Raw genomic sequence first — 27,751 nt, forward strand, 5'->3', positions numbered from 1 at the left:
GCCTCCAGACCCTTCTATAGGGGTCCCAAAGAGCTCTAGAGGGTTCCTCAAGGTCCTAGAAGGGTTTTAGAAGGCCCTAAGGTGGTTCCAGGGGGCTCTAGAGGGATCCTGGTGGTCCTAGAAGGGTCCTAGAAGGTCCTAAGGGGGTCCCAGAGGGCTCTACAGGGATCCCCATGGTCTTACAATGGTCCTAGAAGGTCCTAAATTGTCCCAGGGGGTCTACATGGTTCCTAGTGGTCCTAGAAGGGACCTAGAAGGCCCTAAAATGGTCCCAGGGGGCTCTAGAGGGTTCCTCGTGGTCCTAGAAGGGTCTTAGAAGGCCCTAAATGCTTCCCAGTGAGCTCTAGAGGGATGCTGGTGGTGTTTGAAGTGTCCTAGAAGGACCTAAGTGGGTGCCATGGAGCTCTAGAGGGATTCAGGGACTCCTAGAAGGGTCCTAGAAGGCTCTAAGGAGTCCCAGGGGGCTCTGGATGGTTTCTCGTGGTCCTAGAAGGGTCCTAGAAGGTCCTAAGTGGGTCCCAGATGGCTCTAGAGGGTTCCTGGTGATCCTAGAAGGGTCCTAGAAGGCCGTAAGGGAGTCCCTGGGGGCTCTAGAGGGTTTCTCGTGGTCCTAGAAGGGTCCTAGAAGGCCTTAAGGAGTCCTAGGGGACTCTAGAGTGTTCCCTGGGGTCTTACAATGGTCCTAGTAGGCCCTAAGGGGGTCCCAGACGACTCTAGGGGGTTCCCTGGGGTCATACAATTGTCCTAGAAGGTCCTAAGTGGTCTCAGGGGGTTCTAGATGGTTCCTCGTGGTCGTAGAAGACACCTAGCAGGCCCTAAGGGGGTCCCAGGGGGCTTTAGAGTGTCCCTGGTGGCCCTAGAAGGGTCCTAGAAGGCCCTAAAGGGGTCCCAGGGGGCTCTAGAGGGTCCCTGGGGGCACTAGAATGGTCCTAGAAGGCCCTAAGGGGGTCCCAGAGGGCTCTAGAGTGTCCCTGGTGGTCCTAGAAGGGCCCTAGAAGGGCCTAAAGAGGTCCCAGGGAGCTCTAGAGGGTTCCCCGGGGTCTTACAATGATCCTAGAAGGTAGTAAGGGGTTCCCAGGGAGCTCTAGATGGTTTCTCGTGGTCCTAGAAGGGTCCTAGAAGGCCCTAAGGGCGTCCCAGGGGGCTGTAGAGAGTTTCTCGTGGTCCTAGAACGGTACTAGAAGGACCTAAGTGGGTCCCAGAAAGCTCTAAAGGGATCCTGGTGATCCTAGAAGGGTCCTAGAAGGCCCTAAGGGAGTCCCTGGGGGCTCTAGAGCGTTTCTTGTGGTCCTAGAAGGGTCTTAGAAGGCCATAAAGGGGTCCCAGGGGGCTCTAGAGGGTGCCTGGGAGCACTAGAAGGGTCCTAGAAGGCTTTAAGGGGGTCCCAGAGGGCTTTAGAAGGTTCCTGGTGGTCCTAGAAGGGTCCTAGAAGGGCCTAAGTGGGTCCCAGAGGGTTCTAGAAGGTTCCTGGGGCTCCTAGAAGTGTCCTAGAATGCTCTAAGGGGTCCCACGGGGCTCTAGAGTGTCCCTGGGGGCCCTAGAATTGTCCTAGAAGGCCCTAAATGGGTCACAGGGGGGCCTAGAGGGTCCCTGGGGGCACTAAAAGTCTCCTAGAAGGCACAAAATGTGTCACAGAGGGCTCTAGAGGGTTCCTTGTGGTCCTAGAAGGGTCCTAGAAGGCCCTAAGGGGACCCCAGGGAGATCCAGAGGGTTCCTCGTGGTCCTAGAAGGGTCCTAGAAAGCCCTAGAAGGGTCCCAGGGGACTCTGGAGGGTTCCTGGTGATTCTAAAAGGGTCCTAGAAAGCCCTAGAAGGGTCCCAGGGGACTCTGGAGGGTTCCTGGTGATTCTAAAAGGGTCCAAGAAAGCCCTAGAAGGGTCCCAGAGGGCTCTAGAGGGTACCCGTGGGTCCTAGGAGGGTCCTAGAAGGCCCTAAAAGGGTCCCAGCGGGCTCTAGAGGGTCCCTGGGGGTACTAGAAGAGTCCTAGAAGGCCCTAAGTGGGTCCTAGGGGGCTCTAGAGGGCTCCTGGTGGTCCTAGAAGGCCCTAAAGGGGTCCCAGGGGACTCTAGACGGACCCTGGCGGTCCTAGAATTGTCCTAGAAGGCCCTAAAGGGGTCCCAGGGGGCTCTAGAGGGTTCCTTGTGGTCCTAGAAGGGTCCTAGAAGGCCCTAAGGGGGTCCCAGCGGGCTCTAGCGGGTTCCTGGGGCTCCTAGAAGGGTTCTAGAAGGCTCAAAGGGTAACCAGGGGGCTCTAGAAGGTCCCTGGGGGCCCTAGAAGGGTACTAGAAGGCACTAAAGAGGACCCAGGGTGCTCTGGAGGGTTCCCCAGGGTCTTACCATGGCCCTAGAAAGCCCTAAGGGGGTCCCAGGGGGCTCTTGAGGGTTCCCTGTGTCCTAGAAGGGTCCTAGAAGGCCCTAAGTGTGTCCCAGGGGGCTCTAGAGGGTCCCTGGGGGCGCTAGAATTGTCCTAGAAGGCCCTAAGGGGGTCCCAGGGGGCTCTAGAGGGTTCCTTCTGGTCCTAGAAGAGTCCTACAAGGCTCTAAGTGGTACCACGAGGCTCTAGAGGGTTCCCCAGGGTCTTAAAATGAACCTAGAATGCCCTAAGTGGGTCCCAGGGGGCTCTAGATGGTTTCTCGTGGTCCTAGAAGAGTCTTAGAAGGCCTTAAGCAAGTCCCAGGGGGCTCTAGAGAGTTCCTCGTGGTCCTAGAAGGGTCCTAGAAGGCCCTAAGTGGGTCCCAGAGGGCTCTAGAGGGTTCCTGGTGACCCTAGAACGGTCCTCGAAGGACCTAAGGAGGTCCCAGGGGGCTCTAGAGGGTTTCTCATGGTCCTAGAAGGGTCCTAGTAGGCCCTAAGGAGTCCCAGGGGGCTCTAGAGTGTCCCTGGGGGCACTAGAAGGGTCCTAGAAGGCGCAAAGAGGGTCCCAGAGGGCTATAGAGGGCTCCTGGTGGTCCTAGAAGGGTCTTAGAAAGCCCTAAGGGGGTCCCAGGGGGCTCTAGAGGGTCCCTGGGGGCCCTAGAAGGGTCCTAGAATGCCCTAAGGGGGTCCCAGGGGGCTCTAGAGGGTTCCTCGTGGTCCTAGAAGGGTCCTCGAAGGCTCTAAGGCATCCCAGGGGGCTCTAGACGGTCTCTGGGGACCCTAGAAGAGTCCTAGAACGCCCTAAAGGGGTCCCAGAGAGCTATAGATGGTTTCTCGTGGTCCTAGAAGGGTCCTAGAAGGCCCTAGAAGGGTCCCGGGGGCTCTAGAGGGTTCCTGGTGATTCTAAAAGGGTCCAAGAAAGGCCTAGAAGGGTCCCAGAGGGCTCTAGAGGGTACCCGTGGGTCCTAGGAGGGTCCTAGAAGGCCCTAAAAGGGTCCCAGCGGGCTCTAGAGGGTTCCTGGGGGTACTAGAAGAGTCCTAGAAGGCCCTAAGTGGGTCCTAGGGTGCTCTAGAGGGCTCCTGGTGGTCCTAGAAGGGTCCTAGAAGGCACTAAAATGGTCCCGGGGGCTCTAGAGGGTTCCTCGTGGTCCTAGAAGGGTCCTAGAAAGCCCTAGAAGGGTCCCAGGGGACTCTGGAGGGTTCCTGGTGATTCTAAAAGGGTCCAAGAAAGGCCTAGAAGGGTCCCAGAGGGCTCTAGAGGGTACCCGTGTGTCCTAGGAGGGTCCTAGAAGGCCCTAAAAGGGTCCCAGGGGGCTCTAGAGGGTCCCTGGGGGTACTAGAAGAGTCCTAGAAGGCCCTAAGTGGGTCCTAGGGGGCTCTAGAGGGCTCCTGGTGGTCCTAGAAGGGTCCTAGAAGGCCCTAAAGGGGTCCCAGGGGGCTCTAGACGGACCCTGGTGGCCCTAGAATTGTCCTAGAAGGCCCTAAAGGGGTCCCAGGGGGCTCTAGAGGGTTCCTTGTGGTCCTAGAAGGGTCCTAGAAGGCCCTAAGGGGGTCCCAGCGGGCTCTAGAGGGTTCCTGGGGCTCCTAGAAGGGTTCTAGAAGGCTCAAAGGGTAACCAGGGGGCTCTAGAAGGTCCCTGGGGGCCCTAGAAGGGTACTAGAAGGCACTAAAGAGGACCCAGGGTGCTCTGGAGGGTTCCGCAGGGTCTTACCATGGCCCTAGAAAGCCCTAAGGGGGTCCCAGGGGGCTCTTGAGGGTTCCCTGTGTCCTAGAAGGGTCCTAGAAGGCCCTAAGTGTGTCCCAGGGGGCTCTAGAGGGTCCCTGGGGGCGCTAGAATTGTCCTAGAAGGCCCTAAGGGGGTCCCAGGGGGCTCTAGAGGGTTCCTTCTGGTCCTAGAAGGGTCCTACAAGGCTCTAAGTGGTACCACGAGGCTCTAGAGGGTTCCCCAGGGTCTTAAAATGAACCTAGAATGCCCTAAGTGGGTCCCAGGGGGCTCTAGATGGTTTCTCGTGGTCCTAGAAGAGTCCTAGAAGGCCTTAAGAAAGTCTCAGGGGACTCTAGAGAGTTCCTCGTGGTCCTAGAAGGGTCCTACAAGGCCCTAAGTGGGTCCCAGAGGGCCCTAGAGGGTTCCTGGTGACCCTAGAACGGTCCTAGAAGGACCTAAGGAGGTCCCAGGGGGCTCTAGAGGATTTCTCGTGGTCCTAGAAGGGTCCTAGTAGGCCCTAAAGAGCCCCAGGGGGCTCTAGAGCCTTTCTGGGGGCACTAGAAGGGTCCTAGAAGGCGCAAAGAGGGTCCCAGAGGGCTATAGAGGGCTCCTGGTGGTCGTAGAAGGGTCTTAGAAAGCCCTAAGTGGGTCCCAGGGGTCTCTAGAGGGTCCCTGGGGGCCCTAGAAGGGTCCTAGAATGCCCTAAGAGGGTCCCAGGGGGCTCTAGAGGGTTCCTCGTGGTCCTAGAAGGGTCCTAGAAGGCCCTAAGTGGGTCCCAGAGGGCTCTAGAGGGCTCCTGGTGATACTAGAAGGGTCCTAGTAGGCCCTAAAGACTCCCAGGGAGCTCTAGAGGGTCTCTGGGGGCACTAGAAGTGTCCTAGAATGTGCAAAAAGGTGTCCCAGAGGGCTATAGAGGGCTCCTGGTGGTCCTAGAAGGGTCTTAGAAGGCCCTAAGTGGGTCCCAGGGGGCTCTAGAGGGTCCCTGGGGGCCCTAGAAGGGTCCTAGAATGCCCTAAGGGGGTCCCAGGGGGCTCTAGAGGGTTCCTCGTGGTCCTAGAAGGGTCCTAGAAGGCCCTAAGGGGGTCCCAGGGGGCTCTAGAGGGTTCCTGGGGCTCCTAGAAGGGTTCTAGAAGGCTCAAAGGGTAACCAGGGGGCTCTAGAAGGTCCCTGGGGGCCCTAGAAGGGTACTAGAAGGCACTAAAGAGGACCCAGGGTGCTCTGGAGGGTTCCCCAGGGTCTTACCATGGCCCTAGAAAGCCCTAAGGGGGTCCCAGGGGGCTCTTGAGGGTTCCCTGTGTCCTAGAAGGGTCCTAGAATGCCCTACGTGTGTCCCAGGGGGCTCTAGAGGGTCCCTGGGGGCGCTAGAATTGTCCTAGAAGGCCCTAAGGGGGTCCCAGGGGGCTCTAGAGGGTTCCTTCTGGTCCTAGAAGGGTCCTACAAGGCTCTAAGTGGTACCACGAGGCTCTAGAGGGTTCCCCAGGGTCTTAAAATGAACCTAGAATGCCCTAAGTGGGTCCCAGGGGGCTCTAGATGGTTTCTCGTGGTCCTAGAAGTGTCCTAGAAGGCCTTAAGCAAGTCGCAGGGGGCTCTAGAGAGTTCCTCTTGGTCCTAGAAGGGTCCTAGAAGGCCCTAAGTGGGTCCCAGAGGGCTCTAGAGGGTTCCTGATGACCCTAGAACGGTCCTCGAAGGACCTAAGGAGGTCCCAGGGGGCTCTAGAGGATTTCTCGTGGTCCTAGAAGGGTCCTAGTAGGCCCTAAGGAGTCCCAGGGGGCTCTAGAGTGTCCCTGTGGGCACTAGAAGGGTCCTAGAAGGCGCAAAGAGGGTCCCAGAGGGCTATAGAGGGCTCCTGGTGGTCCTAGAAGGGTCTTAGAAAGCCCTAAGGGGGTCCCAGGGGGCTCTAGAGGGTCCCTGGGGGCCCTAGAAGGGTCCTAGAATGCCCTAAGGGGGTCCCAGGGGGCTCTAGAGGGTTCCTCGTGGTCCTAGAAGGGTCCTAGAAGGCCCTAAGTGGGTCCCAGAGGGCTCTAGAGGGTTCCTGGTGATCCTAGAAGGGCCCTAGTAGGCCCTAAAGACTCCCAGGGAGCTCTAGAGGGTCTCTGGGGGCACTAGAAGTGTCCTAGAATGTGCAAAAAGGTGTCCCAGAGGGCTATAGAGGGCTCCTGGTGGTCCTAGAATGGTCTTAGAAGGCCCTAAGTGGGTCCCAGGGGGCTCTAGAGGGTTCCTCGTGGTCCTAGAAGGGTCCTCGAAGGCTCTAAGGCATCCCAGGGGGCTCTAGACGGTCTCTGGGGACCCTAGAAGAGTCCTAGAACGCCCTAAAGGGGTCCCAGAGAGCTATAGATGGTTTCTCGTGGTCCTAGAAGGGTCCTAGAAGGCCCTAAAATGGTCCCGGGGGCTCTAGAGGGTTCCTCGTGGTCCTAGAAGGGTCCAAGAAAGGCCTAGAAGGGTCCCAGAGGGCTCTAGAGGGTACCCGTGGGTCCTAGGAGGGTCCTAGAAGGCCCTAAAAGGGTCCCAGGGGGCTCTAGAGGGTCCCTGGGGGTACTAGAAGAGTCCTAGAAGGCCCTAAGTGGGTCCTAGGGGGCTCTAGAGGGCTCCTGGTGGTCCTAGAAGGGTCCTAGAAGGCCCTAAAGGGGTCCCAGGGGGCTCTAGAGGGACCCTGGCGGCCCTAGAATTGTCCTAGAAGGCCCTAAGTGGGTCCCAGGGGGCTCTAGAGAGTTCCTCGTGGTCCTAGAAGGGTCCTAGAAGGCCCTAAGTGGGTCCCAGAGGGATCTAGAGGGTTCCTGGTGACCCTAGAACGGTCCTAGAAGGCCCTAAGTGTGTCCCAGGGGGCTCTAGAGGGTTTCTCGTGGTCCTAGAAGGGTCCTAGTAGGACCTAAGGAGTCCCAGGGGGCTCTAGAGTGTCTCTGGGGGCACTAGAAGGGTCCTAGAAGGCGCAAAGAGGGTCCCAGAGGGCTATAGAGGGCTCCTGGTGGTCCTAGAAGGGTCTTAGAAAGCCCTAAGGGGGTCCCAGGGGGCTCTAGAGGGTCCCTGGGGGGCCTAGAAGGGTCCTAGAATGCCCTAAGGGGGTCCCAGGGGGCTCTAGAGGGTTCCTCGTGGTCCTAGAAGGGTCCTAGTAGGCCCTAAAGAGTCCCAGGGGGCTCTAGAGTGTACCTAGGAGCACTAGTAGGGTCCTAGAAGGCGCAAAGAGGGTCCCAGAGGGCTATAGAGGGCTCCTGGTGGTCCTAGAAGGGTCTTAGAAAGCCCTAAGGGGGTCCCAGGGGGCTCTAGAGGGTCCCTGGGGGCCCTAGAAGGGTCCTAGAATGCCCTAAGGGGGTCCCAGGGGGCTCTAGAGGGTTCCTCGTGGTCCTAGAAGGGTCCTAGAAGGCCCTAAGTGGGTCCCAGAGGGCTCTAGAGGGTTCCTGGTGATCCTAGAAGGGTCCTAGTAGGCCCTAAAGACTCCCAGGGAGCTCTAGAGGGTCTCTGGGGCACTAGAAGTGTCCTAGAATGTGTAAAAAGGTGTCCCAGAGGGCTCTAGAGGGCTCTTGGTGGTCCTAGAAGGGTCTTAGAAGGCCCTAAGTGGGTCCCAGGGGGCTCTAGAGGGTCCCTGGGGGCCCTAGAAGGGTCCTAGAATGCCCTAAGCGGGTCCCAGCGGGCTCTAGAGGGTTCCTCGTGGTCCTAGAAGGGTCCTCGAAGGCTCTAAGGCATCCCAGGGGGCTCTAGACGGTCTCTGGGGACCCTAGAAGAGTCCTAGAACGCCCTAAAGGGGTCCCAGAGAGCTATAGATGGTTTCTCGTGGTCCTAGAAGGGTCCTAGAAGGCCCTAGAAGGGTCCCGGGGGCTCTATAGGGTTCCTGGTGATTCTAAAAGGGTCCAAGAAAGGCCTAGAAGGGTCCCAGAGGGCTCTAGAGGGTACCCGTGGGTTTTAGGAGGGTCCTAGAAGGCCCTAAAAGGGTCCCAGGGGGCTCTAGAGGGTCCCTGGGGGTACTAGAAGAGTCCTAGAAGGCCCTAAGTGGGTCCTAGGGGGCTCTAGAGGGCTCCTGGTGGTCCTAGAAGGGTCCTAGAAGGCCCTAAAGGGGTCCCAGGGGGCTCTAGACGGACCCTGGCGGCCCTAGAAGGGTCCTAGAAGGCCCTAAGGGGGTCCCAGCGGGCTCTAGAGGGTTCCTGGGGCTCCTAGAAGGGTTCTAGAAGGCTCAAAGGGTAACCAGGGGGCTCTAGAAGGTCCCTGGGGGCCCTAGAAGGGTACTAGAAGGCACTAAAGAGGACCCAGGGTGCTCTGGAGGGTTCCCCAGGGTCTTACCATGGCCCTAGAAAGCCCTAAGGGGGTCCCAGGGGGCTCTTGAGGGTTCCCTGTGTCCTAGAAGGGTCCTAGAATGCCCTACGTGTGTCCCAGGGGGCTCTAGAGGGTCCCTGGGGGCGCTAGAATTGTCCTAGAAGGCCCTAAGGGGGTCCCAGGGGGCTCTAGAGGGTTCCTTCTGGTCCTAGAAGGGTCCTACAAGGCTCTAAGTGGTACCACGAGGCTCTAGAGGGTTCCCCAGGGTCTTAAAATGAACCTAGAATGCCCTAAGTGGGTCCCAGGGGGCTCTAGATGGTTTCTCGTGGTCCTAGAAGAGTCCTAGAAAGCCTTAAGCAAGTCTCAGGGGGCTCTAGAGAGCTCCTCGTGGTCCTAGAAGGGTCCTAGAAGGCCCTAAGTGGGTCTCAGGGGACTCTAGAGGGTTCCTGGTGACCCTAGAACGGTCCTCGAAGGACCTAAGAAGGTCCCAGGGGGCTCTAGAGGGTTTCTCGTGGTCCTAGAAGGGTCCTAGTAGGCTCTAAGGAGTCCCAGGGGGCTGTAGAGTGTCCCTGTGGGCACTAGAAGGGTCCTAGAAGGCGCAAAGAGGGTCCCAGAGGGCTATAGAGGGCTCCTGGTGGTCCTAGAAGGGTCTTAGAAAGCCCTAAGGGGGTCCCAGGGGGCTCTAGAGGGTCCCTGGGGGCCCTAGAAGGGTCCTAGAATGCCCTAAGGGGGTCCCAGGGGGCTCTAGAGGGTTCCTCGTGGTCCTAGAAGGGTCCTAGAAAGCCCTAGAAGGGTCCCAGGGGACTCTGGAGGGTTCCTGGTGATTCTAAAAGGGTCCAAGAAAGGCCTAGAAGGGTCCCAGAGGGTTCTAGAGTGTACCCGTGGGTCATAGGAGGGTCCTAGAAGGCCCTAAAAGGGTCCCAGGGGTCTCTAGAGGGTCCCTGGGGGTACTAGAAGAGTCCTAGAAGGCCCTAAGTGGGTCCTAGGGGGCTCTAGAGGGCTCCTGGTGGTCCTAGAAGGGTCCTAGAAGGCCCTAAATGGGTCCCAGGGGGCTCTAGACGGACCCTGGCGGCCCTAGAATTGTCCTAGAAGGCCCTAAAGGGGTCCCAGGGGGCTCTAGAGGGTTCCTTGTGGTCCTAGAAGGGTCCTAGAAGGCCCTAAGGGGGTCCCAGCGGGCTCTAGAGGGTTCCTGGGGCTCCTAGAAGGGTTCTAGAAGGCTCAAAGGGTAACCAGGGGGCTCTAGAAGGTCCCTGGGGGCCCTAGAAGGGTACTAGAAGGCACTAAAGAGGACCCAGGGTGCTCTGGAGGGTTCCCCAGGGTCTTACCATGGCCCTAGAAAGCCCTAAGGGGGTCCCAGGGGGCTCTTGAGGGTTCCCTGTGTCCTAGAAGGGTCCTAGAAGGCCCTAAGTGTGTCCCAGGGGGCTCTAGAGGGTCCCTGGGGGCGCTAGAATTGTCCTAGAAGGCCCTAAGGGGGTCCCAGGGGGCTCTAGAGGGTTCCTTCTGGTCCTAGAAGGGTCCTACAAGGCTCTAAGTGGTACCACGAGGCTCTAGAGGGTTCCCCAGGGTCTTAAAATGAACCTAGAATGCCCTAAGTGGGTCCCAGGGTGCTCTAGAGGGTTCCTTGTGGTCCTAGAAGGGTCCTAGAAGGCCTTAAGCAAGTCTCAGGGGGCTCTAGAGAGTTCCTCGTGGTCCTAGAAGGGTCCTAGAAGGCCCTAAGTGGGTCCCAGAGGGCTCTAGAGGGTTCCTGGTGACCCTAGAACGGTCCTAGAAGGACCTAAGGAGGTCCCAGGGGGCTCTAGAGGGTTTCTCCTGGTCCTAGAAGGGTCCTAGTAGGCCCTAAGGAGTCCCAGGGGGCTCTAGAGTGTCCCTGGGGGCACTAGAAGGGTCCTAGAAGTCGCAAAGAGGGTCCCAGAGGGCTATAGAGGGCTCCTGGTGGTCCTAGAAGGGTCTTAGAAAGCCCTAAGGGGGTCCCAGGGGGCTCTAGAGGGTCCCTGGGGGCCCTAGAAGGGTCCTAGAATGCCCTAAGGGGGTCCCAGGGGGCTCTAGAGGGTTCCTCGTGGTCCTAGAAGGGTCCTAGTAGGCCCTAAAGAGTCCCAGGGGGCTCTAGAGTGTCCCTGGGGGCACTAGAAGGGTCCTAGAAGGCGCAAAGAGGGTCCCAGAGGGCTATAGAGGGCTCCTGGTGGTCCTAGAAGGGTCTTAGAAAGTCCTAAGGGGGTCCCAGGGGGCTCTAGAGGGTTCCTCGTGGTCCTAGAAGGGTCCTAGAAGGCCCTAAGTGGGTCCCAGAGGGCTCTAGAGGGTTCCTCGTGGTCCTAGAAGGGTCCTAGTAGGCCCTAAAGACTCCCAGGGAGCTCTAGAGGGTCTCTGGGGGCACTAGAAGTGTCCTAGAATGTGCAAAAAGGTGTCCCAGAGGGCTATAGAGGGCTCCTGGTGGTCCTAGAAGGGTCTTAGAAGGCCCTAAGTGGGTCCCAGGGGGCTCTAGAGGGTCCCTGGGGGCCCTAGAAGGGTCCTAGAATGCCCTAAGCGGGTCCCAGGGGGCTCTAGAGGGTTCCTCGTGGTCCTAGAAGGGTCCTCGAAGGCTCTAAGGCATCCCAGGGGGCTCTAGACGGTCTCTGGGGACCCTAGAAGAGTCCTAGAACGCCCTAAAGGGGTCCCAGAGAGCTATAGATGGTTTCTCGTAGTCCTAGAAGGGTCCTAGAAGGCCCTAAAATGGTCCTGGGGGATCTAGAGGGTTCCTCGTGGTCCTAGAAGGGTCCTAGAAAGCCCTAGAATGGTCCCAGGGGACTCTGGAGTGTTCCTGGTGATTCTAAAAGGGTCCAAGAAAGCCCTAGAAGGGTCCCAGACGGCTCTAGAGGGTACCCGTGGGTCCTAGGAGGGTCCTAGAAGGCCCTAAAAGGGTCCCAGGGGGCTCTAGAGGGTCCCTGGGGGTACTAGAAGAGTCCTAGAAGGCCCTAAGTGGGTCCTAGGGGGCTCTAGAGGGCTCCTGGTGGTCCTAGAAGGGTCCTAGAAGGCCCTAAAGGGGTCCCAGGGGGCTCTAGACGGACCCTGGCGGCCCTAGAATTGTCCTAGAAGGCCCTAAAGGGGTCCCAGGGGGCTCTAGAGGGTTCCTTGTGGTCCTAGAAGGGTCCTAGAAGGCCCTAAGGGGGTCCCAGCGGGCTCTAGAGGGTTCCTGGGGCTCCTAGAAGGGTTCTAGAAGGCTCAAAGGGTAACCAGGGGGCTCTAGAAGGTCCCTGGGGGCCCTAGAAGGGTACTAGAAGGCACTAAAGAGGACCCAGGGTGCTCTGGAGGGTTCCCCAGGGTCTTACCATGGCCCTAGAAAGCCCTAAGTGGGTCCCAGGGGGCTCTTGAGGGTTCCCTGTGTACTAGAAGGGTCCTAGAAGGCCCTAAGTGTGTCCCAGGGGGCTCTAGAGGGTCCCTGGGGGCGCTAGAATTGTCCTAGAAGGCCCTAAGGGGGTCCCAGGGGGCTCTAGAGGGTTCCTTCTGGTCCTAGAAGGGTCCTATAAGGCTCTAAGTGGTACCACGAGGCTCTAGAGGGTTCCCCAGGGTCTTAAAATGAACCTAGAATGCCCTAAGTGGGTCCCAGGGGGCTCTAGATGGTTTCTCGTGGTCCTAGAAGAGTCTTAGAAGGCCTTAAGCAAGTCCCAGGGGGCTCTAGAGAGTTCCTCGTGGTCCTAGAAGGGTCCTAGAAGGCCCTAAGTGGGTCCCAGAGGGCTCTAGAGGGTTCCTGGTGACCCTAGAACGGTCCTCGAAGGACCTAAGGAGGTCCCAGGGGGCTCTAGAGGGTTTCTCGTGGTCCTAGAAGGGTCCTAGTAGGCCCTAAAGAGTCCCAGGTGGCTCTAGAGTGTCCCTGGGGGCACTAGAAGGGTCCTAGAAGGCGCAAAGAGGGTCCCAGAGGGCTATAGAGGGTTCCTGGTGATCCTAGAATGGTCTTAGAAAGCCCTAAGGGGGTCTCAGGGGGCTCTAGAGGGTCCCTGGGGGCCCTAGAAGGGTCCTAGAATGCCCTAAGGGGGTCCCAGGGGGCTCTAGAGGGTTCCTCGTGGTCCTAGAAGGGTCTTAGAAGGCCCTAAGTGGGTCCCAGGGGGCTCTAGAGGGTCCCTGGGGGCCCTAGAAGGGTCCTAGAATGCCCTAAGGGGGTCCCAGGGGGCTCTAGAGGGTTCCTCGTGGTCCTAGAAGGGTCCTCGAAGGCTCTAAGGCATCCCAGGGGGCTCTAGACGGTCTCTGGGGACCCTAGAAGAGTCCTAGAACGACCTAAAGGGGTCCCAGAGAGCTATAGATGGTTTCTCGTGGACCTAGAAGGGTCCTAGAAGGCCCTAAAATGGTCCCGGGGGCTCTAGAGGGTTCCTCGTGGTCCTAGAAGGGTCCTAGAAAGCCCTAGAAGGGTCCCAGGGGACTCTGGAGGGTTCCTGGTGATTCTAAAAGGGTCCAAGAAAGGCCTAGAAGGGTCCCAGAGGGCTCTAGAGGGTACCCGTGGGCCCTAGGAGGGTCCTAGAAGGCCCTAAAGGGGTCCCAGGGGGCTCTAGAGGGTCCCTGGGGGTACTAGAAAAGTCCTAGAAGGCCCTAAGTGAGTCCTAGGGGGCTCTAGAGGGCTCCTGGTGGTCCTAGAAGGGTCCTAGAAGGCCCTAAAGGGGTCCCGGGGGCTCTAGACGGACCCTGGCGGCCCTAGAATTGTCCTAGAAGGCCCTAAAGGGGTCCCAGGGGGCTCTAGAGGGTTCCTCGTGGTCCTAGAAGGGTCCTAGAAGGCCCTAAGTGGGTCCCAGAGGGCTCTAGAGGGTTCCTGGTGATCCTAGAAGGGTCCTAGTAGGCCCTAAAGACTCCCAGGGAGCTCTAGAGGGTCTCTGGGGGCACTAGAAGTGTCCTAGAATGTGCAAAAAGGTGTCCCAGAGGGCTCTAGAGGGCTCCTGGTGGTCCTAGAAGGGTCTTAGAAGGCCCTAAGTGGGTCCCAGGGGGCTCTAGAGGGTCCCTGGGGGCCCTAGAAGGGTCCTAGAATGCCCTAAGGGGGTCCCAGGGGGCTCTAGAGGGTTCCTCGTGGTCCTAGAAGGGTCCTCGAAGGCTCTAAGGCATCCCAGGGGGGTCTAGACTGTCTCTGGGGACGCTAGAAGAGTCCTAGAAGGCCCTAAGTGAGTCCTAGGGGGCTCTAGAGGGCTCCTGGTGGTCCTAGAAGGGTCCTAGAAGGCCCTAAAATGGTCCCGGGGGCTCTAGACCGACCCTGGCGGCCCTAGAATTGTCCTAGAAGGCTGTAAAGGGGTCCCAGGCGGCTCTAGAGGGTTCCTTGTGGTCCTAGAAGGGTCCTAGAAGGCCCTAAGGGGGTCCCAGCGGGCTCTAGAGGGTTCCTGGGGCTCCTAGAAGGGTTCTAGAAGGCTCAAAGGGTAACCAGGGTGCTCTAGAAGGTCCCTGGGGGCCCTAGAAGGGTACTAGAAGGCACTAAAGAGGACCCAGGGTGCTCTGGAGGGTTCCCCAGGGTCTTACCATGGCCCTAGAAAGCCCTAAGTGGGTCCCAGGGGGCTCTTGAGGGTTCCCTGTGTCCTAGAAGGGTCCTAGAAGGCCCTAAGGGGGTCCCAGGGGGCTCTAGAGGGTACCTGGGGGCGCTAGAATTGTCCTAGAAGGCCCTAAGGGGGTCCCAGGGGGCTCTAGAGGGTTCCTCGTGGTCCTAGAATGGTTCTAGAAGGCCCTAAATGGGTCCCAGGGGTCTCTAGAGGGTTCCTTGTGGTACTAGAATCGTCCTAGAAGGCTCTAAGTGGTCCCACGACGCTCTAGATGGTTCCCCAGGGTCTTACAATGATCCTAGAAGGCCCTATGTGAGTCCCAAGGGGTTCTAGATGGTTTCTTGTGGTCCTAGAAGGGTCCTTGAAGTTCTTAAGGGGGTCCCAGTGGGCTCTAGAGAGATCCTTGTGGTCCTAGAAGGGTGCTAGAAGGCCCTAAGGGGGTCCCAGAGGGATCTAGAGGGTTATTGAGGGGTCTAGAAGGGTCCTAGAAGGACCTAAGTGGGTCCCAGAGGGCTCTAGAGGGTTCCTCGTGGTCCTAGAAGGGTCCTAGAAGGCGCAAAGAGGGTCCCAGAGGGCTCTAGAGGGTTCCTGGGGCTCCTAGAAGGGTTCTAGAAGGCTCTAAAGGGAACCAGGGGGCTATAGAAAGACCCCGGGTCCCTAGAAGTGTACTAGAAGGCCCTAAAGAGGACGCAGGGTGCTCTAGAGGGTTCCCCGGGGTCTTACCATGGTCCTAGAAGGCCCTAAGTGGGTCCCAGGGGGCTCTATCTGGTTTCCTCGTGGTCCTAGAAGAGTCCTAGAAGGCCTTAAGCAAGTCCCAGGGGGCTCTAGAGGGTTCCTGGTGGTCCGAGAAGGGTCCTAGACGGCCCTAAGGGGGTCCCAGGTCGTTCTAGAAGGTTCCTCGTGGTCATAGAAGTGTCCTAGAGTGTTCTAAGGGGTCTCAGGGGCCTCTAGATGGTTCCCCGGAGAATTTAAATGGTCCTAGAAGGCCCTAAGGGGTTCTCAGAGGGCTCTAGATGGTTCCTCCTGGTCCTAGAATGGTCCTAAAAGGCCCTAAGTGGACCCAGGGGGCTCTAGAAGGTCCCTGGGGGCCCTAGAAGTGTACTAGAAGGCCTTAAATAGGACCCAGGGTGCTCTAGAGGGTTCCCCGGGGTTTTACCATGGACCTAGAAGGCCCTAAGGGGGTCCCAGGGGGCTCTAGAGGGTTCCTCGTGGCCCTAGAAGGGTTCTAGAAGGACTTAAGCAAGTTCCAGAGGGGTCTAGAGGGTCACTGGGGGCGATAGAAGAGACCTAGAAGGTCCTAAGGTGTCCCAGGGGGCTCTAGAGGGATCCTCGTGGTCCTAGAAGGGTCCTAGAAGGCTCTAAGGGGTCCCACGAGGCTCTTGAGGGTTCCCCAGGGTCTTATAATGATCCTAGAAGGCCCTAAGGGAGTCCCAGGGGGCTGTAGAGTGTTTCTCCTGGTCCTAGAAGGGTTCTAGAAGGCCTTAAGCAAGTCCCAGGGGGCTCTAGAGGGTTCCTCGTGGTCCTAGAAGGGTCCTAGAAGGCCCTAAGTGGGTCCCAGAGGGCTCTAGAGGGTTCCTGGTGATCCTAGAAGGGTCCTAGTAGGCCCTAAAGACTCCCAGGGAGCTCTAGAGGGTCTCTGGGGGCACTAGAAGTGTCCTAGAATGTGCAAAAAAGGTGTCCCAGAGGGCTCTAGAGGGCTCCTGGTTGTCCTAGAAGGGTCTTAGAAGGCCCTAAGTGGGTCCCAGGGGGCTCTAGAGGGTCCCTGGGGGCCCTAGAAGGGTCCTAGAATGCCCTAAGCGGGTCCCAGGGGGCTCTAGAGGGTTCCTCGTGGTCCTAGAAGGGTCCTCGAAGGCTCTAAGGCATCCCAGGGGGCTCTAGACGGTCTCTTGGGACCCTAGAAGAGTCCTAGAACGCCCTAAAGGGGTCCCAGAGAGCTATAGATGGTTTCTCGTGGTCCTAGAAGGGTCCTAGAAGGCCCTAAAATGGTCCCGGGGGCTCTAGAGGGTTCCTCGTGGTCCTAGAAGGGTCCTAGAAAGCCCTAGAAGGGTCCCAGGGGACTCTGGAGGGTTCCTGGTGATTCTAAAAGGGTCCAAGAAAGGCCTAGAAGGGTCCCAGAGGGCTCTAGAGGGTACCCGTGGGTCCTAGGAGGGTCCTAGAAAGCCCTAAGGGGGTCCCAGGGGGCTCTAGAGGGTCCCTGGGGGTACTAGAAGAGTCCTAGAAGGCCCTATGTGGGTCCTAGGGGGCTCTAGAGGGCTCCTGGTGGTCCTAGAAGGGTCCTAGAAGGCACTAAAGGGGGCCCAGGGGGCTCTAGAGGGACCCTGGCGGCCCTAGAATTGTCCTAGAAGGCCCTAAGGGGGTCCCAGCGGGCTCTAGATGGTCCCTGGGGGTACTAGAAGAGTCCTAGAAGGCCCTAAGTGGGTCCTAGGGGGCTCTAGAAGGCTCCTGGTGGTCCTAGAATTGTCCTAGAAGGCCCTAAAGGGGTCCCAGGGGGCTCTAGAGGGACCCTGGCGGCCCTAGAATTGTCCTAGAAGGCCCTAAAGGGGTCCCAGTGGGCTCTAGAGGGTTCCTCGTGGTCCTAGAAGGGTCCTCGAAGGCTCTAAGTCATCCCAGGTGGCTCTAGACGGTCTCTGGGGACCCTAGAATAGTCCTAGAACGCCCTAAAGGGGTCCCAGAGAGCTATAGATGGTTTCTCGTGGTCCTAGAAGGGTCCTAGAAGGCCCTAAAATGGTCCCAGGGGGCTCTAGAGGGTTCCTCGTGGTCCTAGAAGGGTCCTAGAAAGCCCTAGAAGGGTCCCAGGGGACTCTGGAGTGTTCCTGGTGATTCTAAAAGGGTCCAAGAAAGGCCTAGAAGGGACCCAGAGGGCTCTAGAGGGTACCCATGGGTCCTAGGAGGGTCCTAGAAGGCCCTAAAAGGGTCCCAGGGGGCTCTAGAGGGTACCTGGGGGTACTAGAAGAGTCCTAGAAGGCCCTAGAAGGGTCCTAGGGGGCTCTAGAGGGCTCCTGGTGGCCCTAGAAGTGTCCTAGAAGGCCCTAAAGGGGTCCCAGGGTGCTCTAGAGGGACCCTGGCGGCCCTAGAATTGTCCTAGAAGGCCCTAAGGGGGTCCCAGCGGGCTCTAGAGGGTCCCTGGGGGTACTAGAAGAGTCCTAGAAGGCCCTAAGTGGGTCCTAGGGAGCTCTAGAGGGCTCCTGGTGGTCCTAGAAGTGTCCTAGAAGGCCCTAAAGGGGTCCCAGGGGGCTCTAGACGGACCCTGGCGGCCCTAGAATTGTCCTAGAAGGCCCTAAAGGGGTCCCAGGGGGCTCTAGAGGGTTCCTTGTGGTCCTAGAAGGGTCCTTGAAGGCCCTAAGGGGGTCCCAGCGGGCTCTAGAGGGTTCCTGGGGCTCCTAGAAGGGTTCTAGAAGGCTCAAAGGGTAACCAGGGGGCTCTAGAAGGTCCCTGGGGGCCCTAGAAGGGTACTAGAAGGCACTAAAGAGGACCCAGGGTGCTCTGGAGGGTTCCCCAGGGTCTTACCATGGCCCTAGAAAGCCCTAAGGGGGTCCCAGGGGGCTCTTGAGGGTTCCCTGTGTCCTAGAAGGGTCCTAGAAGGCCCTAAGTGTGTCCCAGGGGGCTCTAGAGGGTCCCTGGGGGCGCTAGAATTGTCCTAGAAGGCCTTAAGGGGGTCCCAGGGGGCTCTAGAGGGTTCCTTCTGGTCCTAGAAGGGTCCTACAAGGCTCTAAGTGGTACCACGAGGCTCTAGAGGGTTTCCCAGGGTCTTAAAATGAACCTAGAATGCCCTAAGTGGGTCCCAGGGGGCTCTAGATGGTTTCTCGTGGTCCTAGAAGAGTCCTAGAAGGCCTTAAGCAAGTCTCAGGGGGCTCTAGAGAGTTCCTCGTGGTCCTAGAAGGGTCCTAGAAGGCCCTAAGTGGGTCCCAGAGGGCTCTAGAGGGTTTCTGGTGACCCTAGAACGGTCCTCGAAGGACCTAAGGAGGTCCCAGGGGGCTCTAGAGGATTTCTCGTGGTCCTAGAAGGGTCCTACTAGGCTCTAAGGAGTCCCAGGGGGCTCTAGAGTGTCCCTGTGGGCACTAGAAGGGTCCTAGAAGGCGCAAAGAGGGTCCCAGGGGGCTCTAGAGGGTTCCTCGTGGTCCTAGAAGGGTCCTAGAAGGCCCTAAGTGGGTCCCAGAGGGCTCTAGAGGGTTCCTGGTGATCCTAGAAGGGCCCTAGTAGGCCCTAAAGACACCCAGGGAGCTCTAGAGGGTCTCTGGGGGCACTAGAAGTGTCCTAGAATGTGCAAAAAGGTGTCCCAGAGGGCTATAGAGGGCTCCTGGTGGTCCTAGAAGGGTCTTAGAAGGCCCTAAGTGGGTCCCAGCGGGCTCTAGAGGGTCCCTGGGGGCCCTAGAAGGGTCCTAGAATGCCCTAAAATGGTCCCGGGGGCTCTAGAGGGTTCCTCGTGGTCCTAGAAGGGTCCTAGAAAGCCCTAGAAGGGTCCCAGGGGACTCTGGAGGGTTCCTGGTGATTCTAAAAGGGTCCAAGAAAGGCCTAGAAGGGTCCCAGAGGGCTCTAGAGGGTACCCGTGGGTCCTAGGAGGGTCCTAGAAGGCCCTAAAAGGGTCCCAGGTGGCTCTAGAGGGTCCCTGGGGGTACTAGAAGAGTCCTAGAAGGCCCTAAGTGGGTCCTAGGGGGCTCTAGAGGGCTCCTGGTGGTCCTAGAAGGGTCCTAGAAGGCTCTAAAGGGGTCCCAGGGGGCTCTATGTGTTTCCTGGGGCTCATAGAATGGACCTAGAAGACTCTAAGCGGTCCCAGGGGGCTCTAGAGGGTCTCTTGTGGACCAAGAAGTGTCCAAGAAGGCCCTTAAGTGGTCCCACATGTCTCTAGATGGTTACTCGTGGCCCTAGAAGACCCCTAGAAGGCCCTTAAGTCATCCCACGGGTCTCTAGATGGTTACTCGTGGTCCTAGAAGACCCCTAGATGGCCCTAAGTGGGTCCCAGGGGGCTCTAGAGGGATCCTGGTGGTCCTAGAAGGGTCCTAGAAGGCTGTATAGAGGACCCAGGGTGCTCTAGAGGGTTCCCCGGGGTCTTACCATGGTCCTAGAAGGCCCTAAGCGGGACCCAGGGGGCTCTAGATGGTTTCCTCTTGGTCCTAGAAGAGTCCTAGAAGGCCCTAAGAGTGTCACAGGGGGCTCTAGAGGGTTCCTGGTGGTCCGAGAAGGGTCCTAGAAGGCCCTAAGGGGGTCACAGGGGGCTCTAGAGGGTTCCTGGTGGTCCTAGAACGGTACTAGAAGGCCCTAAGGTGGTCCCAGGGGGTTCTAGAATATTCCTGGGGTCCTAGAAGGGTCCTAGAATGCTCTAAGTTTTCCCAGGGGGCTCTAGATGGTTCCAGAGAGTCTTAAAATGGTCCTAGAAGGCCCTGAGTGGGTCCCAGGGGGCTCTAGAGGGTCCCTGCCTGCACTAGAAGGGCCCTAGAAGGCCCTAAGGGGGTCCCAGAGGGCTCTAGAGGGTTCCTCGCCATCCTAGAAGGGTCCTAGAAGGCCCTAAGGGGGTCTCAGGAAGGTCTAGAGGGTTCCTGGGGCTTCTAGAAGGGTTCTAGAAGGCTCAAAGTGTAACCAGGGGGCTCTAGAAGATCTCTGGGGGCCCTAGAAGGGTACTAGAAGGCACTAAAGAGGACCCAGGGTCCTCTGGAGGGTTCCCCGGGGTCTTACCATGGTCCTAGAAGGCCCTAAGGGGGTCCCAGGGGGCTCTAGAGGGTTACCCGATATCTTAAAATGGTCTTAGAAGGCCCTAAAGGGGTCCCAGGAGGCTCTACAGGGTTCCCCGGGGTCTTAAAATGGTCCTAGAAGGCCCTAAGTGGGTCCCAGTGGGCTCTGGAAGTTTTCTCGTGGTCCTAGAAGGGTCCTAGAAGGCCCTTAAGGGGTCCAAGGGATCTCTAGAGGGTTTCTGGTGACTCTAGACGTGTCCTAGAAAGCCCTAGAAGGGTCCCAGGGGGCTCTAGAGGGTACCCACAGGTCCTAGAAGGGCCCTAGAAGGCTCTAAGCGGTCCCAGGGGGCTCTAGAGGGTCCCTGGAGGACTTAGAAGTGTCCTAGAAGGCCCGAAGGGGGTCCCACGGGGCTCTAGATGGTTCCCGTGGGTCCTAGAAGGGTCCTAGATGGCCCTAAGTGTGTCCCAGGGGGCTCTAGAGGGTTCCTCATAGTCCTAGAATGGTCCTAGTAGGCCCTAAGGCAGTCCCAGTGGGCTCTAGAGGGTCCCTGGGGTCCCTAGAAGGGTCCTAGAAGGCCCTAAAGGGGACCCAGGGGGCTCTAGAGGGTTCCCCAGGGTCTTACACTGGTCCTAGTTGGCCCTAAGGGGGTCCCAGGGGGCTCTAGATTGTTTCTCGTGGTCCTAGAAGGGTCCTAGAAGGCCCTAAGGGGGTCCAGTGGGCTCTAGAGGGTCCCTGGTGGTCCAAGAAGGGTTCTAGAAGGCCCTAAGGGGGTCCTAGGTGGCTCTAGAGGGTTCCTCGTGGTCATAGAAGGGTCCTAGAAGGTCCTAAGCGGGTCTCAGGGGGCTCTAGAGGGTTCCTCGTGGTCCTAGAAGGGTCCTAGAAGGCCCTAAGTGTGTCCCAGGGGGCTCTAGAGGGTCTCTGGTGTCCCTAGAAGCGTCCTAGAAGGCACTAAGTGAGTCCCAGGGAGCTCTAGAGGGTTTCTCGTGGTCCTAGAGGGGTCCCAGGGGGCTCTAGAGGGTTCCTGGTGACTCTAAAAGTGTCCAAGAAAGCCCTAGAAGGGTCCCAGGGTGCTCTAGAGGGTTCCTGGTGATTCTAAAAGGGTCCTAGAAAGCCCTAGAAGGGTCCCAGAGGGCTCTAGAGGGTTCCCTGGGGGCTTTCAATGATCCTAGAAGGCCCTACGGGAGTCCCAGGTGGCTCTAGAGGGTTTCTCGTGGTCCTAGAAGGGTCCTAGAAGGCCCTAAATGGGTCCCAGGGGGCTCTAGATTGTTTCTCGAGGTCCTAGAAGCGTCCTAGAAGGCCGTAAGTGCGTCCCAGGGGGCTCTAGAGGGTTCCTGGTGGTCCTAGAAGGATTCTAGAAGGCCCTAAGTGGTTCTCAGAGGGCTCTAGAGGGTTCCTCGTGGTCCTAGAAGGGTCTTAGAAGGACATAAAGGGGTCCCAGGGGGCTCTAGATATCTTTAGATTGGATCTGGGGGGCTCTAGAAGGGTCTGGGGGCTTTTAGAAGGGATGTAAGAAGCTCTAGAAGGGTTCAGGGTCTTTTTGAAGCTCTCTGGGGGGCTCTAGAAGGGTCTGGGTTCTTTTAGAATGGGCGTGAGAAGCTCTTGAAGGGTCCAGGTGCCTTTAGAATGTCTCTGGGGGGCTCTAGATGGGTCTGGGGGCTTTTAAAAGGGTCATGAGAAGCTCTAGAAGGGTCCAGGGGCCTTTATAATGTCTCTGGGGGGCTCTAGAAGGGTCTGGGGGCTTTTAGAAGGGACGTGAGAAGCTCTAGAAGGGTCCAGGGGCCTTTAGAAGGTCTCTGGGGGGTCCAGAGGGATCTGGGGGCCTTTAGAATTGTCCAGATGGGCTCTAGAAGGGTCTTGGCACTTTTAGAAAGGACCCAGGGGGCTCTAGAAGGGTCCAGGGGCTTTTAGAAGGGACGTGAGAAGCTCTAGAAGTTAGGGGTTAGTGTTAGGGTTAGGGTCATTAGGGTTAGGGTTAGGGGTTAGGGGTTAGGGTTTATGGTTAGGGTTAGGGTTAGTGTTAGGTTCATTAGGGTTAGGGTTAGGGGTTAGGGGTTAGAGTTAGGGGTTAGGGTTAGGGGTTAGGGGTTAGGGTTAGGGTTAGGGTTAGGGTTAGGGTTGGGTTAGGGTTAGTGTTAGGGTCATTAGGGTTAGGGGTTAGGGGTTAGGTTTAGGGTTAGGTTTAGGGTCATTAGGGTTAGGGTTAGGGTTAGGGTCATTAGGGTTAGGGTTAGGGTTAGGTTTAGGGTTATGTTTAGGGTTAGGTTTAGGGTTAGGTTTAGGGTTTAGGGTTAGGGTTTAGGCTTTGGGTTAGGGGTTAGGGTTAGGCTTAGTGGTTATGGTTAGGGTTAGGTTAGGGTTAGATTAGGGTTAAGGTTAGGGTTAGGGTCATAAGGGTTAGGGTTATGGTTAGGGTTATGGTTATGGTTAGGGGTTAGGGTGAGGGTTAGAGTTTAGGGTCATTAGGGTTAGGGTTAGGGTTAGAGTTAGGGTTAGGGGTTAGGGTTTGTGGTTAGGGTTAGGGTCAGGGTTGGGTTAGGGTTAGGGTTATGGTTAGGGTTTAGGGTGAGGGTTAGGGTTAGGGGTTAAGGTTAGGGTTAGGGTTAGGGTTAGGGTTTAGTGTTATGTGCTTAGGGTTACGGGGTTAGGGTTAGGGTGTAAGGGATTAGGGTTAGGGTGTTAGGGATTAGGGTTAGGGGGATAGGGATTAGGGTTATGGTTATCCGGTTAGGGTCAGGGTTGGGGATAGGGGGTTAGGGTTAAGTGTTAGGGTTAGGGGATTAGTCCTTCTAGAGCCCCTCTAGACAAATCTAAAGGCCTCTAGACCCTTCTAGAGGCCCCCAGAGTCCTTCTAAAGGCCCCCAGATGTCTCTAAAGACCGCCAGAGCCCTTCTAAAGGCCCCCAGACCCTCCTAGAGCTCCACTGGACCCTTCTAAAAGCCCCCAGACCCTTCTAGAGCACCTGACGTCCATTCTAAAAGACCCCAGACCATTCTAGCACCCACCGGGGCCCTTCTAAAAGTGCCAAGACCATTCTAGAGCCCTTCTGGACCATTCTAGAGGCCCCCAGACCATTCTAGACTCCCCAGAGCCCTTCTAAAGGCCCCTGGACCCTTCTACAGCCACTCACATCCCTTCTAAAAGACCCCAGACCCTTCTAGACCCCCCAGAGACGTTCTAAAGGCATCTAGACCCTTCTAAATCCTCCCAGACCCATTCTAATGGACCCTAGACCCTTCTAGAGGGCCCCAGAGTCCTTCTAAAAGACCCCAGATCCCACTAGAGCCCCCCAGAGACGTTCTAAAGGCCCCTGGACCCTTCTAGAGATTCTCACGTCCTTTCTAAAGGCCCCCAGACCCTTCTAGAGCCCCCCAGAGACGTTCTAAAGGCCCCTGGACCCTTCTAGAGCTTCTCACATCCCTTCTAGAAGCCTCCAGACCCTTCTAGAGCCGCCAGAGACCTTCTAAAGGACCCTGGACCCTTCTAGAGCATCTCACGTCCCTTCTAGAGGACCCCAGACCCTTCTAGAGGCCCTCAGCGACATTCTAAAGGCCCCTGGACCCATCTAGATCTTCTCACGTCCATTTGAAAAGACCCCAGACCCTTCTAGAGCACCCCAGACCCATTCTAAAGGACCCTAGACCCTTCTAGAGCCAATCTGGACAATTCTAAAAGCCCCCAGACCCTTCTAGAGCCCCCCAGGGAGATTCAAAAAGACCCTGAACCCTTCTAGAGCTTCTCACATCCATTCTAAAAGCGCCCAGACCCTTCTAGAGCCCCCCAGATCCATACTAAAGACCTCTAGAGCACCCTGGGACCCCTTTATGGCCTTCTAAGACCCTTCTAGGACCACGAGGAACCCTCTAGAGCCCTCTGAGAACCACTTAGGGCCTTCTAGAATCCTTCTAGGACCACCAGGAACCCTCTAGAGCCCCCTGGGATGCACTTACGGCCTTCTAGGACGCTTCTAGGACCTCGAGAAACAATCTAGAGCCCCCTGGGACCCCTTTAGGGCCTTCTAGGACCCTTCTAGGACCACGAGAAACCATCTAGAGCCCCATGGGACCCACTTAGAGCCTTCTAGGATCATTGTAAGACCCCTGGGAACCTTCTAGAGACCCCTGGGACCCCTTTAGTGCCTTCTAGGACCCTTCTAGGACCACCAGGAACCCTCTAGAGCCCCCTGGGACCACTTTAGGGCCTTCTAGGACCCTTTTAGGACAACGAGAAACAACCTAGAGACCCCTGGTACTCCCTTAGGGCCTTCTAGGACGATTGTAAGACCACGGGGAACACTCTAGAGCCCCCTGGGTCCCATTTAGTGCCTTCTAGGATACTTCTAGGGCCTCCAGGGACCCTCTAAAGACCCCTGGGAGCCTTCTAAAACCACCAGGAACCCTCTAGAGCCCACTGGGACCCCTTAGGGCTTTGTAGAACCCTTCTAGGACCACGAGGAACCCTCTAGAGCCCCCTGGGACCACCTTAGGGCCTTCTAAGACCCTTCTAGGACCCACAGGCACCATCTAGAGCCCCCTGGGACCCCTTTAGGGCCTTCTAGGTCACTTCTAGGCCCTCTAGGTACCCTCTAGAGTCCCCTGGGACAGCTTAGAGCCTTCTAGGACCCTTCTAGGAGCACCAGGAGCCATCTAGAGCCCCCTGGGACCACTTTAGGGTCTTCTAGGACCCTTCTAGGACCACAGGGAAACCTCTAGAGCCCCCTGGGACCCTTCTAGGGCTTTCTAGGACACTTCTAGATTCACCAGGAACCCTCTAAAGCTCCCTTGGACCCCTTTAGGACTTTCTAGGACCCTTCTAGGACCACGAGAAACCTTCTAGAGCCCCCTGGGACCCACTTAGGGCCTTCTAGGACCATGGTAAGACCCCGGGGAACGCTCTAGAGCCCCCTGGGACCCCTTTAGGGCCTTCTAGGACTATTCTAGGGCGCCCGGAGACCCTCTAGAGCCCCCTGGAACCTCTTAGACCTTTCTAGGGCCCTTCTAGGAACCCCAGGAACCCTCTAGAGTTCACTGGGACCACTTTAGGGCCTTCTAGGTCCATTCTAAGACCACAAGAAACCATCCAGAGCCCTCTGGGAACCACTTAGGTCCTTCTAGGATCCTCCTAGGACCACGAGGAACCGTCTAGAGCTCCCTGGGCCCCATTTAGGGCCTCCTAGGACCCTTCTAGGACAACGAGAAACCCTCTAGAGCCCTCTGGGAACCACTTAGGGCCTTCTAGAATCCTTCTAGGACCACCAGGAACCCTCTAGAGCCCCCTGGGACCTCCTTAGGGCCTTCTAGGACCATTCTAGGGCCCCCAGGGACCTTCTAGAGCCCCCTGGGACACCCTTAGGGCCTTCTCGGACGCTTCTAAGACCACGAAGGACCCTCTAGAGCCCCCTGGGTCCCCTTTAGGGCCTTCTAGGACCCTTTTAGAACCACGAGGAACCCTCTAGAGCCCCCTGGGACCCATTTAGGGCCTTCTAAGATCCTTCTAGGACAACGAGAAACCATCTAGAGCCACCTGGGACCTCCTTAGGGCCTTCTGGGTTATTCTAGGAACACATGGAACCCTCTAGAGCCTCCTGGGACAACTTAGGGCCATGTAGGACCATTGTAAGATGCCGGGGAACCCTCTAGAGCCCCTTGGGACCGATTTAGTGCCTTCTAGGACCCTTCTAGTGCCCCCAGGGACCTTCTAGAGCACACTGGGACCCCCTTAGAGCCTTCTAGGACCCTTCTAGGAGCCCCAGGAACCCTCTAGAGCCCCCTGGGAACCCCTTGGGGCATTCTAGGACCATTCTAGGACCACGAGGAACCCTCTAGAGCCCCATGGGACCCATTAAAGGCCTTCTAGAACACTTCTAGAACTACAAGGAACCATCTAGAACCCCCTGGGAAATTTCTAGGATTTTCTAAGACCCTTGTAGAGGCACCAGGAACCCTCTAGAGTCCCCTGGGACCCCCTTAGGGCCTTCTAGGACCCTTCTAGGACCACGAGAAACCCTCTAGAGACACCTGGGACCCCCGTAGGGCCTTCTAGGATCATTGTAAGTCCCTGGGAAACCCTCTAGAGACCCCTGGGACCTCCTTAGGGCCTTCTAGGACCCTTCTAGGACCCCCAGGGACCCTCTAGAGCCCACTGGGACCCCTTAGAGCCTTCTAGGACCCTTCTAAGACCACGAGGAACCCTGTAGAGCAACCTTGGACCCATTTAGTGCCTTCTAGAGCTCTTCTAGGACAACGAAGAATCCTCTGGAGTCCTCTGGGCACACTTAGGGCCTTCTAAGACCCTTCTAGGGCCACAAGGAACCCTCTAGAGCCCCCTGGGACCCCTTTAGGGACTTCTAGGACCCTTCTAGGACCATGAGAAACAATCTACAGCCCCCTGGGACCAGTTTAAGGCCTTCTAGGACCCTTCTAGGACCACGAGAAACCCTCTAGAGCCCCCTGGGACCCACTTAGGGCCTTCTAGGACCATGGTAAGACCCCGGGGAACACTCTAAAGCCCCCTGGAACCACTTTAGGGCCTTCTAGGGCCCTTCTAGGACCATGAGAAACAACCTAGAGCCCCCTAGTACCCCCTTAGGGCCTTCTAGGACCATTGTAAGTCACCGGCGAACACTCTAGAGCCCCCTGGGTCCCCTTTAGGGCCTTCTAGGACCCTTCTAGGGCCCCCAGGGACCCTCTAGAGCCCCCTGGGACCGCATGGATCCTTATAGGACTCTTCTAGGAGTACCAGGAACCCTCTAGAACCCCCTGGGACCATTTTAGGGCCTTCTAGGACCCTTCAAGGACCACAGGGAACCCTCTAGAGCCCCATTGGACCCTTCTAGGGCTTTCTAGGACACTTCTAGAGTAACCAGGAACCCTCTAGAACTCCCTCGGACCACTTTAGGACCGTCTAGGACCCTTCAAGGACCACGAGAAACCCTCTAGAGACCCCTGGGACCCCCTTAGGGCCTTATAGGTGCCTTATAGGACCACGAGAAACCATGTAGAACCCCCTGGGACCCATTTAGGGCCTTCTAAGACCCTTTTAAGACCACGCAGAACCATCTAGAGCCCCCTGGGACCCCTTTAGGGCCTTCTAGGACGCTTCTAGGACCCAAGGGAACCCTCTAGAGCCCTCTGGGACCATTCTAGGTCTTTCTAGGACCTGTCTAGTGTCACCATGTACCTTCTAGAGCCCCCTGGGACCCTTCTAGAGCTTTATAGGAGACTTCTAGAGTCACCAGGAGCCCTCTAGAGCCCCCTGGGACCCACTTAGGGCCTCCTAGGACACTTCTAGGACAACGAGGAACCCCCTAGAGCACCCTGAGACCCACTTAGGGCCTTCTAGGACACTTCTAGTGTCCCAGGGACCCTCTAGAGCCCCCTGGGACCACATAGGGCCTTCTAGAACCCTTCTAAGACCACGAGGAACTCTCTAGAGGCACCTGGGACCTCCTTAGGGCCTTCTAGGACCTTTCTAGGGCCCCCAGGGACCTTCTAGAGCCCCCTGGAACCCACTTAGGGCCTTCTCAGATGCTTCTAAGACCTCGAAGAACCCTCTAGAGCTCTTTGGGACCCCCTTAGAGCCTTCTAGGTACATTCTAGCACCACGAGGAACCCTCTAGAGCTCCCTAGGACCCCCTTAGTGCTTTCTATGACCCTTCTAGGACCACGAGAAACCATCTAGAGCCACCTGGGACCTCCTTAGGGCCTTCTGGGTTATTCTAGGAACACATGAAACCCTCTAGAGCCCCCTGGGACCCACTTAGGGCCTCCTAGGACCCTCCTAGGACAACGAGGAAACCCCTAGAGCCACCTGAGACCCACTTAAGGCCTTCTAGGACCCTTCTAGTGCCCCAAGGACCCTCTAGAGCCCCCTGGGACCCCTTAGGGCCTTCTCGGACGCATCTAAGACCACGAAGAACCCTCTAGAGCAACCTTGGACCTATTTAGTGCCTTCTAGAGCTCTTCTAGGACCACAAAGAATCCTCTGGAGTCCTCTGGGCACCCTTAGGGCCTTCTAGAACCCTTCTAGGACCCACGAGAACCCTCTAGAGCCCCGTGGGACCCTTCTAGGGCTTTCTGGGACTCTTCTAGGGTCTCCAGGAACCCTCTAGAGCCCCCTGGGACCTTTCTAGGGCTTACTGGGACCCTTCTAGAGTCACCAGGAACCCTCTAGAGCCTCCTGGGACCCGCTTAGGGCTTTCTAGGACCCTCCTAGGGCCACGAGGAACCATCTAGAGCCCCCTGAGACCCCCTTAGAACCTTATAGGAACCTTCTACGACCACGAGGATACCTCTAGAGCGCTCTGGG

Source organism: Phaenicophaeus curvirostris, chromosome 33 (assembly GCF_032191515.1).
Source record: "Phaenicophaeus curvirostris isolate KB17595 chromosome 33, BPBGC_Pcur_1.0, whole genome shotgun sequence".
NCBI lineage: Eukaryota > Metazoa > Chordata > Aves > Cuculiformes > Cuculidae > Phaenicophaeus > Phaenicophaeus curvirostris.